The 11,400-nt window shown below is 41.8% G+C and overlaps 1 long non-coding RNA gene across 3 annotated transcripts in view; it reads right to left on the bottom strand.

The window, feature by feature from the left end:
* Positions 1–6,163: 6,163 nt before the first annotated feature.
* Positions 6,164–11,400, bottom strand: part of LOC117802956 — a 28,162-nt gene continuing 22,925 nt past the window's right edge. For all 3 annotated transcript variants that reach the window (XR_004626438.1, XR_004626439.1, XR_004626440.1), the window contains one exon: positions 6,164–8,010. This is a non-coding gene — a long non-coding RNA (uncharacterized LOC117802956). The remainder of the gene's footprint in view (positions 8,011–11,400) is intronic.

Here is an 11,400-nt window from a genome sequence, read left to right as displayed (position 1 = left end):
CTTTAATCAGATATGTCATTTGCAAATATCTTCTCCCATTCCATAGACTGTATTTTAGTTTTGTTGATTGTTTCCGTTGCTGTGCAAAAGCTTTTTACCTTGATGAAATCCCAATAGCTCATTTTTGCTTTTGTTTCCCTTGCCTCCAAAGACGTGTCTAATAAAAAGTTCCTGCAGCCAAGGTCAAAGAGTTTGCTACCTGTGTTTTCCCTAAGATTTTGATGGTTTCCTATCTCACATTTAGGTCTTTCATCCATTTTGAATGTATTTTTATGTATGGTGTAAATAGGTGGTCGAGTTTCATTCTCCTGAGTGTGGCTGTCCAGTTTCCCCAACACCATTTGTTGAAGAGACTGTCTTTTTTTCCATTGGATATTCTTTCCTGCTTTGTCAAAGATTAGTTGACCATAGAGTTGAGGGTCCATTTCTGAGTTATCTATTCTGTTCCATTGATCTATGTGTCTGTTTTTGTGCCGGTACCATGCTGCCTTGATGACTAGAGCTTTGTAGACACTACCCTTTCGAAGTTTTTTTCAATCTTTTACTATCTGGTTCATATTCTTCGCAAATGATTTGCTAATGAAATGCTTTTTGTTCAGAAGGAAGCGCTCCTATTTTCACCAGGATCACCTTCATAAGCATTTATCAAATGGGAACATTTCGTATCGTCCAAGTAAAGCAGGAAGTTTGAGTTCCCCTCAGGGTGGTCTTAATTTATTATGTCGGAGGGTTGGGATGAAATCTGATTTTTAATTCATAGCTTTTCTTTCTTTCCACAGAAATTATGGTCTTTACCCTCTGAGAGTATTTAGTAAAAGACACTATTGGGGTTGACTTCAGGGAAAACTGAGGGGCAGATTCCGTTTCTCTTTCGTTTCTTACTTCTTTGTTCAGTGCAATTCCTTTGCAATTCAGCCACCACTCCTTCCCCAGACACTAGGTTTTCCAAGCTATCATGGAGTAGGTTCCCTCAGTGCAACATCTCTTTGGTCATACTTGGGGTTGGGGTCAAGATCTATATAGGGACCGATAATGTATGCAGACTCCACCCCACCTACAGCTTCCGGTTTAAGGGGCCCAGATAAGACCCCTTGCTTAAAACTCTCTCTTTTATCCAGGTGCCCCAAGATCTGAACGCTTTGCTTTCCAAGTCCTATTTCTAAATTCTTTCCCCTATCTTCTTTAAAACACAGAAACTTCTGGAAGAATAACTCATTAAAATAGATCTCAAAAAGATGTCATTGTATATTTAAGTACGTATGAAGAGACTTTCTCCATTTATTGAAATTACAATCTGAGTGATTATAGTCTAGTACTTCAGCAACATAGATCCTAGACACGGAGGAGAAAAGACTCAAAATATGGCTAAATATGTCTTATCCTGTTTGAGGCTAACCTCTGGGGGTGGTGGGGACCAGGCCAGGAATTATGACCTAGAATACCAACATCCTGTATGGCAGCACCTGAAGTACAAATAAATGAAGAAATCCATTTACAGGTAAGCCTCACATCATAACAACAGCCATCTTAGTTCTGCAAAAAGGTAAGAAATGCAGAACTCCTAGCAAAACTGGAAAACAAAAGGCTCTCCACACAGATAAATACACAGGACCAAGTGAGCTCTTCCTTAGAAATAGTCACTAAAAACCTAATGCTTATAAGGAGAATTTGAAATTAAGGACAAAGTCAAGAATCCATGACCAGTTCAGAACAAATATATCAAGTATGTGAAGTTTAATGCTAAGAACTATTGGATCATTTCAAAGTGTCAAAATAAAGAAGAGGTCGAGAAATTGAAGACCGAGCAAGTGCTGGAATCTTTGCAGTGTTCTTTCTTAGCTGCTTAATGAAGATGGGCTCCCCTGGGGCATGAAGGAAGGGGGAGTGCTGCTACACTGAGGTCTCCTGTGGAATGTGAACCCATTGGGAACAGTAGCCTGCTGTGATAGGACCAGGGATGGACAAAGGAGCCAGGAGCCAGGAGCTCTGTTGCATTGTTATATTTCTGGAAGCTCTTCTTTTAAAAGCTCCAAGCATGCTCTAAGTAAGGGAAAGAATCTTTCCTGCTAAATTCTGCAGTCCTCATGGACTCGGGTTGGGGCAGGGTAGGGGATGGAACCACAAGAATGCTTCCATGACTTTGTTGACGACCCTATGACTTTTTTACCTCAAGAGTTTCACACGTTTTTAGAATAAGCCTGAGGTAGTGGGGTTCTTTTCGGTTCTACTTTTCATATTAATCAGAAATCCTTGGACCCTGAGGTTCCTTTCAGAAATTTCATGTATCTCTCATAATTCTTAAACCACCGCAATTGCTGCCAACAGAGAGGTAGCATTAAAAAAAAAAAAAGAGCATATTTTGCTTTTCAATTAAAGGCAAGTTTGGAGATTTAAAAAAATAATAATTATTATTTGGGAGATTCATCATCTATTCCCAAACTTCTCCCTTGCCTCCATTACTGGGGGTTGGGGAGGGAGTAGTCACATGATATGATTTTGGCCAATGATGTGCCAGCAGGAGTCCGCTGGGGGCTTCCGAAAAATGTTTGGCTGTCTTGGTTGAATCGATGGGTAAGGAGGGTGCCATCCTTATCACCCTTCTTCTTCCCTTAAATGCAGATCTGACACCTAAAACGGAGGCAGCCATCTTGTGATGATGAAGAAAAGACCAGGAGAATTGCCAAGATCATGACCCTGACATCACTAAGCTGCTGAACCTTCTAGGCCACCTACCTCCAGGAGTCTTGCTCTGTGAGGAAAGGAACCCACCATCTGCTAAAAACCACAGTGAACTGGATTCTCCGTCACTCACAGCCATCTGCATTTATAACTGATACAGGATGATTTTCATAGGTTTCACAGAAGGGAGATAGTTTTGTCCTGAGTTTCTTCCAATAATACATAGCATTTAATTAAAAATCAAAATACTTCCTAACCATAAATATCTATCTGGGAACAGGCTTATATAATGGCACATTAAAGCGATCCAGCAGTCAGTGAAATCCAGCCCAAAAGGAAAATAAAATCACTCAATTCACTTCTAAATTATTCGATTTATTGATTTGCCACTAAGAGTTGTAACTAATTCAGGGTTTCTAGAGTTTGATTTACTGATTTTTTTGGCTATTAAACTTATAGAAACTTCATACCAACTAGTGGTATGAAAAATTCCTATAATATAAAGATCCTTTGGGTCTGACAAAACTTTGCTTTCTCTCAGATTGAAATAAGACTCTTGTAATCTGCTTAATCTATTTAATAAGTCTTTGCTCCATTTTGTAGAAGCCAAAACGCCATAGTCCTAAGCAAAACACAGGATTAAGGCAAATTTCCCTAAGTTAGGGCAAAAGATGAAAAGTTTGCCTCCTCTGAGGTGCATCTTAGAAGAAAGCCAATGGGCCTTAGGCTCAGTCTTCTCCAGTGTGGGCCAGAAGCCAGAAGCATTACATGGACCCTGGAAGCTTGTTAGAAATGCAGTTTCAGGGGTGCCCGTGGAGCAGTTGGTTAAGCATGAGACTCTTGGCTTCGGCTGCGGTTGTGGTGAAGAGGAAAAGAAGAGAAAGAAGCCTGGCCTTGGGGCTTGGGTTTGGCCCCTCTGTCTCAACTCTGTGAGGCCATTATTCTATCTGATGGGGGCCAATCTGATATAAAAGCATTCTGCAAGGCAACATTTCTTAAACCATGGGCTGCATATGTTTTCTTAGGGTCTGGGATCTTTTTTTTTTTAATATTACATTTAATTTCAATGGTAATCTTAAAAAAGAATTAGGGTAATCAGAATCACATGAAACTCTGAGTATATCCATGCAATACTTGTACTTCCAATGAGGATGTTCTGCGAACAAAAATTTTGCAGGAGTTTGAAAGAGGAAAGCGCTGAGAGAGTTGATTCACTAATCCCACGGTCAAAGTTTTACATTCAAAAGAGTCTGCTCTACCGCAGTCAGTGTGTATTCCTCTTGTAAGCAGATCCCATCATTCTAGGCACCAACTTGCAAAAATTCATTAGCAGCAAGCATATAGCAAACATACAGAGAAGCGTTTTTCTGTTCCTTATTCAAGCAGTAATTGGATTTGTTATTCATTTAATGTATATTCCAATTCCATTGTGATGTTAACTTTATCTTCAAGAGAACAAGACAGTTTTACAGACCTACTTTTAAATTTGGATTTAAATTCCTGGATTTCTCACTGACAGTTTGGCTTTTGTCTAAGATTTTATTGAACTAAAAGAACAATTCTTGAAAAGTATACTTAGGTGCGTACGTATTAGTAGTAACATTACTGAAGTCACATCAGTACGACAGAAGTCACAAAAAGGAAACCAAAAAATAAATAAAATCAGTTATGAGGCTGTGCTTGAAATTTAATTCCAGCAAACAGCATTCTTCAACACATTAAAATTGTTGATTTGTGTATTTGAGTTTTGTAGCCTTGCTTGTATTTAATAAGCAAATTTTTTTGGCTTTATAGTTGTATACTAACTATATACATAAGGGGCTTATATCTTATTTTATGACTTTATGTATTTAAGAAGCATAATAAAATTAAGTCAATAATAGAGGTTTATGGTAATTCTTTTCTTTTAATAGAGAAGTTATTATTATTTAAATTTGAGAAACAGCCCCATAAGAGGGCTATTTATCTGATTCTGCCCACACTGGGGACTGGAATCTAGCCTGAAGGGTCCTGCATGTTCCCCGTAGTGTGGAATATACCCCACTTGTAACGTGCCTTGAGAGGGTTCTTGAGTAGGGCATTTTACTAAGATAACAAAATGCATTGGCTAGAATAGCTGAACTCACACTGCAAAATAAAAACTGTTAGTTCATTTATATTCTGTCTCTTTCCCAAAAGAATTTAGGCAGTTTCCAAATATAAATAAAACGTTGCAAGATAAAAGAAAAGTACAGTGAATAAGAGAAGTAGAGCAAAGGCAGATAAGGTGTGAGAGTCCGAGAGAGCCTGAGTGAGGTGAGTACACACAGGCGTGCTCTGAGGTCCCAGTGTCACAACGAAAATGACTTGTTTCAATCCAGGTTTCTCAGAGGATATCTATGAACCACGCTTGTCTTGTTCATCCACATACCCTTAGCCTCTTTCACAGAGCCTGGAACATTGTAGCTACTGAATCAATGAGTGAAAGGGGTGGATTGCAACAGGAAGGGGGGAACAACAGTTATAAAGACAGAAATAAATCAGTTGTTCAACGGATGCATAAGTACATCTGAAATTGAGAGGGAAAATTTTCCCCATGGTGTCTGTAGGTGTGTATTTTCCTATGCTTTTGACTTAAGCATAAACATATTTTAGAGATCAAATACAAATAACTAGAAATAAACCATCAATCTTTATGTCACTGTTAAATAGAGATCAAGAACTAAATTGTGGGTAATGCCGCTATTAACATCTGGGTACATGTACCCCTTCAAATCTGTATTTTTGTATCCCTTGGGTAAATACCTAGTTGTGCAATTGCTGGATAGTAGAGTAGCTCCATTTTTAACTTTTTGAGGAACCTCCATACTGTTCTCCAGAACGGCTGCCCCAGTGCGAGAGGGCCCCCTTCTCTGCATCCTCACCACACCTGTTCTTTCTTGTGTCGTCAACTTTAGCCATCCTGACAGGTGTAGATAAAGATATACATACACATTCTTCTCTCTAGAGAACCCTGACTAACACACCATCTTTCCTACATCTTAAAGACAGAACATTGGTGGTGGAAAAGATGAGGCCAATAGAAACAGAGAACGAGAGAACAAGAGAGAAAGAGAATGAGAGAGAGTGAGATACCAAACGATACTCAGGTCTCTGGGTCCAGCTCCGTATCAGGACTTAAGTTTTACATGAGCCAATAAATGCCCTTTCTTTAGTTGGACTTGGGCTCCTGTCATCTGAAAATCAAATCCTAACTAATACAAATTTTATTTCTTTTCTCCTCCTCTTTCTCCTTCTTTAAATTCAATGGCAAAGGATACATGTACTGGTTATTTTCATTTAAAATAACTGTCATTGAAATTTCCATCGAAAAATGAGTCCCCAACCCCTTGCCATATGTTCTGCCTATATTGACATGAAACCATGCTTTCTTACATTGGCTGTGCATATTGAACATTCAAAAAAGATCTTCACGTGTATTTTGTTATGAGATCTTGGAGTTTATTTTTAATGGCCTTTGACCTATATAAAACAATACGACCCAAAACCTCCACTAGCTAAAGATGTTGATGAGTAATCATAACATCAATTGTAACTACTTAGCTAAGTCCATTACATTTGTGCATTCAGCATGCTCAGCTTAGAAAGTCAGCTTCCCAAAGGTTTGGCAAGTCACAGTGAAAGGGAGGCTCAGGATCCAGTTTACATTTTGGGTTCTAGAACTACCAATAGTTTTTTCCTTCAATAGTTTAGTTTCTTGTTTTGTGCTGGGAAGAGATCTCAGCACTCTTCTTCCATGGTTGTTCATTTGTTATTATGAATGGATTTGTTTTCCCCGTTGCTATGCTCCCGGTCCTGCCCTTAAGAAGAACAGATTGCCCTGTATAATGTTTCAAGCCACTTGTGTTCATTAATGATGTAGATAATCTTAACATTGGTCAGTTTTGAAGCAGAGCGTGCTTTACAGAGACCATTGCTTTCCCTTAGGAATAAAAAAGAAACATTTTCAAATCGCTTAGGACTAGTTTTAGAAACAAACCCTCAAAGACGGCAAAGCAGAGCAACCAGAATTACCCTGCTTTCATACAGAGAAGAAAAAAGAGGAATGTGTCCTATGGTTGTATTAAAAAAGAGAGTCAAACTTTGAAAAACTTCTTGGTTCCTTTTCAACTTAACATTTCCCATTTCTTATATACGCACTATATTATGCAATTAATTCTGGCTTAATTAGCATTGGCTGTAAAATAAATTAGTTATCCCAAAGCACAACGTATTAATGGTTAGGGTAGAGCGACAGAGAGTTTTGCCAGGTTTTCCATATTGCAAATTCTTAAGAAAAATTCCGATGATCGGTTTTAGGAGTTGTTTTGCCGTGTTCTAAAATAACATCGTGTATCCAAACTCGCTGGGAAGGATACAGTAATATTTTGAACACGGTACGTCAAGGTTGATCTTGGATTTAGAAATCTGCATTACTTGAGTGTATATTGTTCCCAGTCTGAAATTTATGTGCTCTGACTAATTTTTTTCCAAGGATTTAGATGGAGACACTCGGGTTATGTATATCTGTGGTAGAGAATGGGGCGGAAACATAGTATTTGGTGAAGTATGTTGCAACAGAGCAGAAACTGGGCCGCACAGTTTCAGATTCTTACAATCAGTGTCATAGGAAGGCAACGACCATATCGTTCACCTTCATTCGCCCACCTCTTCTCATCTCACCTCTCTCTTGCTTGCCTGTCCATCAGTTCGCTCAGTCCTACCTGTCAGTCAGCTTGCTTCAATGTGTGCCGGGCGCTGTCCCAGGTTGAACTTGAATAGCTTTTGAGAAGAAAGTTTACATCATCATTTAATGTCCTTTTTACACTAGATGGATTCTCTCCCCTCTGAGCATTGAAGTTGCTACTTTAGATTCAAACGCTTTCTGCAGCGGCAGCTTCCTCACTGTGACGCACGGCGACCGGTATCCAGGCTCCTCATGACGTCATGCTGTAGATGTCATGCCGCACGCCCTGGCGTGAGCTTTGTATTCCTCGCCCAAAGTGTAAAATCACTTTGTAGGAAGAGTCAGAGTTGGGACACCACTTCCCAGATGGAAGAACTGAAATCTGGCCTGAAACTTGGTGAACATCTGGGTTCTACCAGAGCTATTTTGCAGACAGCCACAAAAGGAATAAAATAGCACGCACGTTTCATGAACATTAGTGAAAGTTGCTGGATATCGGTGAAAATGAAAAGTCGATGATACTCGCATTGAAGAATTTTGTGAACTCAGCAGTGGGGCTTTTCCAAACCATCGTGGGTGGCCAAAATGACTGCTCATTCAAAGCCAAATGCTACCCTGGAATGTCTCTGCAGAGCGGAGAGAAGAAATGCAAAGTTTAATTAAAAAGAGCCCCTCAAGTGCTGGAAGATCAACCCTGTTCCTTAATTAAATTGTAGACATTTTGGAGAACTGAGGATTTAAGTGATAGATCTTATTACTTAGGCACGCTTTGTCTGATCTTGGACTGTCCCCACAAAGGCCAAAGCCAGCATGACAGTGGATGTCTTTTTTCTCCCCAGGGAGACTATTCAGCATTCCACAGTGCCACTTGCTATTCTTTTTCCGGGTCTTGAGGAGCAGGGATGGGTGGCATTTTCCTCCCCATTCTCCTCAGTGGGGCTTCTCTCTAAACCTTTGGCACATCTGGGAATGGCCCCAGGATCCAGCCTTAAAAAGGTCACAGGAGTCAACGTGGGCATAAGTGGAACCCGGATGATTTCGGAAGTGCGGAGAGGAGAATGGCAGCATTTGTAAATTCTTGCTTTTAACAGGTTTCCGCTCTTACCCTCACCACACCGAGATAGCAGACTCTGAAAAGTTAGGATATCCCTCTGGATTGAACAGAAAGCCGAGGAATCTTTCTGCCCTCTGGGAGCCACACTACGTGGTCTGGTGATGACTTTCCTATTATCTTGACTCTTCACTCTCGTCAATGGGGAAGGAGCCTTGTCAGGGCCATTCCTAGGCCAGTGGGGGGAAGGGGAGGATGGCTCACAAGCAGTTATCTGCGGTCTTCTGGTTTTCCAGCAGTCCATCTCTGGAATGAGATGTACTTTATTGGCCTGAAACCTAACGATTTTTTATCAGACGGTTCTCCACTGACCCACCCCCATACCCCTTTCATTTAAATAGCTGGTTCTCATAGTCAGGACTGTCCATAGATGTAAGTGGAGAGGTGGTTTGAGGTCTACTAAAAGCCTCAGCTAACTGAAGTACATTTACTCTTGCGTGCCCGCCCCAATACTTACATGCTATCGATATTGAAATAAAACTTTGGGAATAAAGTAGGACAAAAGTCTTCAGGGCACCCAGGGTAAAGTTCAAATGTGTGACCAGAAAGAGGAAACATATTAACCCCGTTACCGTCACTAACATTTTACCAGGGTTTGGTCCGCCATATCAGGCTGTGGTACGGTTGAGTGGGAGCGACTCTGGAGCTCACCTAGACCGCGTGTTTTTCAAAGGTGTAAGGTGAGACTCAGCATTTAAGTGACCCACTCAAGGCTTGTAATGACACAGAATCAGAACCCAGGCCTTTTACCCCTTGGCCCAAAGTCCTTCCAGTATCTCTATCTTGTGACTTGGGAAAGTTGGGCGCCGCTGGAAGAGACTGGGATGTGGTATTAGCCACACGACAGGGAAGGGACAGCACAGGGACATACTGCATTACAGATAATGGGAAGAGTAGGGGATGAAGCTAGAGCCCCCACTGCTAACTCTTAAGGACTGGGTTGTTCCCACAACTCCCACAGGCTCTGTCCCTATTGGTGAAGGATGTAGGGCCAGGGAGTTGGGAGTGTGCCTCTCTAAGTCACAGCCCCGAGGGAATGGGAAGCCTTTTTACACACTGGGGAAAGAGATTTGGGCAAGGTGGTCATCATGTGAAACCCTTGGAGAAGTCAGACTCAGGAGATCCTTTGGGGCTTGACAAAGTAAGGCTAGAAGTACCCAAAAAAGAGACATGAAACAGCTAACGATGAATTTTTCTTCCACATTTTGGTTGAGAACAGGGCCCAGTAGAGTCATTTAGCGAAGTTGCGGGCTGGTGAACTCAGGACCCGAATAAGAGCCATGCTGAACGCACAATCGGGTAAGGCCCCACCCTGATATTTAGCACCTTGACATTGCAAAGCAAATCGTGATCTATTTTGTCTCTCATGGGTATGTGAGATTTTTCACCACCTTCCTGTGAAACAGGTCAGTAGTATGGATGGATCTCAATTTGTAGACAGAAAAAAGGAAAAAAGAGCAAAATGGTCAAAGAGTGTGCCCAAGAGCATAACACACTTACAGGCCAACCACAGCCTACACATTGCAAATATCAAGTCCTTAAATCTAGGACATGTCCATGTCTACAACCCAGTCTCGGGTGGAGCTCCTACTCTGTTTCCCCAGTATTGGTGGTGTGACGAAATTCGGTTTTTAAAGTACCGTGTGGCATCCGCACTAAGACACGTTTCATGATTCAAATGACTTCTTTCTTACCCAGTAGTTCTTGAAACACCCCTACCAGCTTCCTATCTCCTTTGCTGGGCTCTTTATTCAGCTTTGCCAGTTCCTTCCATCTCTTCCAGACCTCGAAATGTTGGACGTGTTCCCTCCCTTGATGATCTCACCCAGTCCCATGACTTCGCATTTCAACTGTATAGGCAGGACCCAAAATTTCATTGTCCAGCCCTTATCCAGTTCCCAGGCTCCACAGTCATACCCAACTCCAGCCCAGTTAGCTCCATGTGGATGGTGGGTAGGCATTTCCAGTGTGACCTGTTTCCAAGAGAACTCTTGGTTCCATAGCCACCTCGCCCCACACTCCCAAACCTACCCCTCCTGGGCCCTCACTATATCGACAAGCAGCACCACTATTCACTCACTTGCTATCAACCTGAAAGCCTTTCTTCTTTTTTCTCCTCACACATGTGCAACCAGTCCGTCATCAAATTGTCCGTTCTACCTTCAAGATACATCGCTAATCGTGACCTCTTCCACCGCCTCTACCTCTATCATCATCTTCTAACTGGCCTTCCAGCTGGCTTTTCCACGGTCTCTGGGATGCCACTCCTAACCTGAACAATCTTCCCCCTCCCCCATAAGGCAGCCAGAGGGACCTCATGCTTAAATTAGATCATGTTGCCTCCCTACTCAAAACCTTTACAGATCCCTGGCTGCCTCAGTCAGTAGAGCGTGTGGCCCGTGATCTCGGGGTGGTGAGTTCAAGCCCCACATTGGGCTTAGAGCTTACTTAAAACAAAACAAAACAAAACAAAACACCCTCAATCAAAAGCCTCTACTAATTTCCCACGGACCTTAACATAAACACTCAACTCTTGACTGCGGCCTCTCCAGCCCTGATGATCTGGGTCCCCCCTACGCCATCAAACTCAACTACTAAACCGCTGCTTAACTCTTGCCTCCTTGCTCTCCTCTAACACGGGAGTTATCGACCTTTTCTGCGCCCTGGGTCCCTTCGGCAATCTGAGAAGGCCCATGGATCGCCTCTCGGAAGCAAGTTTTTAAAGTCATGAAGTAAAACACACGAGATTACAAAGGATACGACGGCCCTGAAATATGATCACCAGAATATTAAAAAATCGGATTTGTGCTACAGTCATAGATGTGCTTCCTCGTCAGCATGTTGAATAGCAGGACCTAGCAGCTCTCACAACGATCGTGATTTTGAAGTCGTGATGAGCAGAAAT

This window comes from Ailuropoda melanoleuca, chromosome 7, assembly GCF_002007445.2.
Source record: "Ailuropoda melanoleuca isolate Jingjing chromosome 7, ASM200744v2, whole genome shotgun sequence".
Classification (NCBI taxonomy): domain Eukaryota; kingdom Metazoa; phylum Chordata; class Mammalia; order Carnivora; family Ursidae; genus Ailuropoda; species Ailuropoda melanoleuca.
Note: the sequence above shows the minus strand (reverse complement) of the source record. Positions and strands in the feature narration are given on the sequence as shown.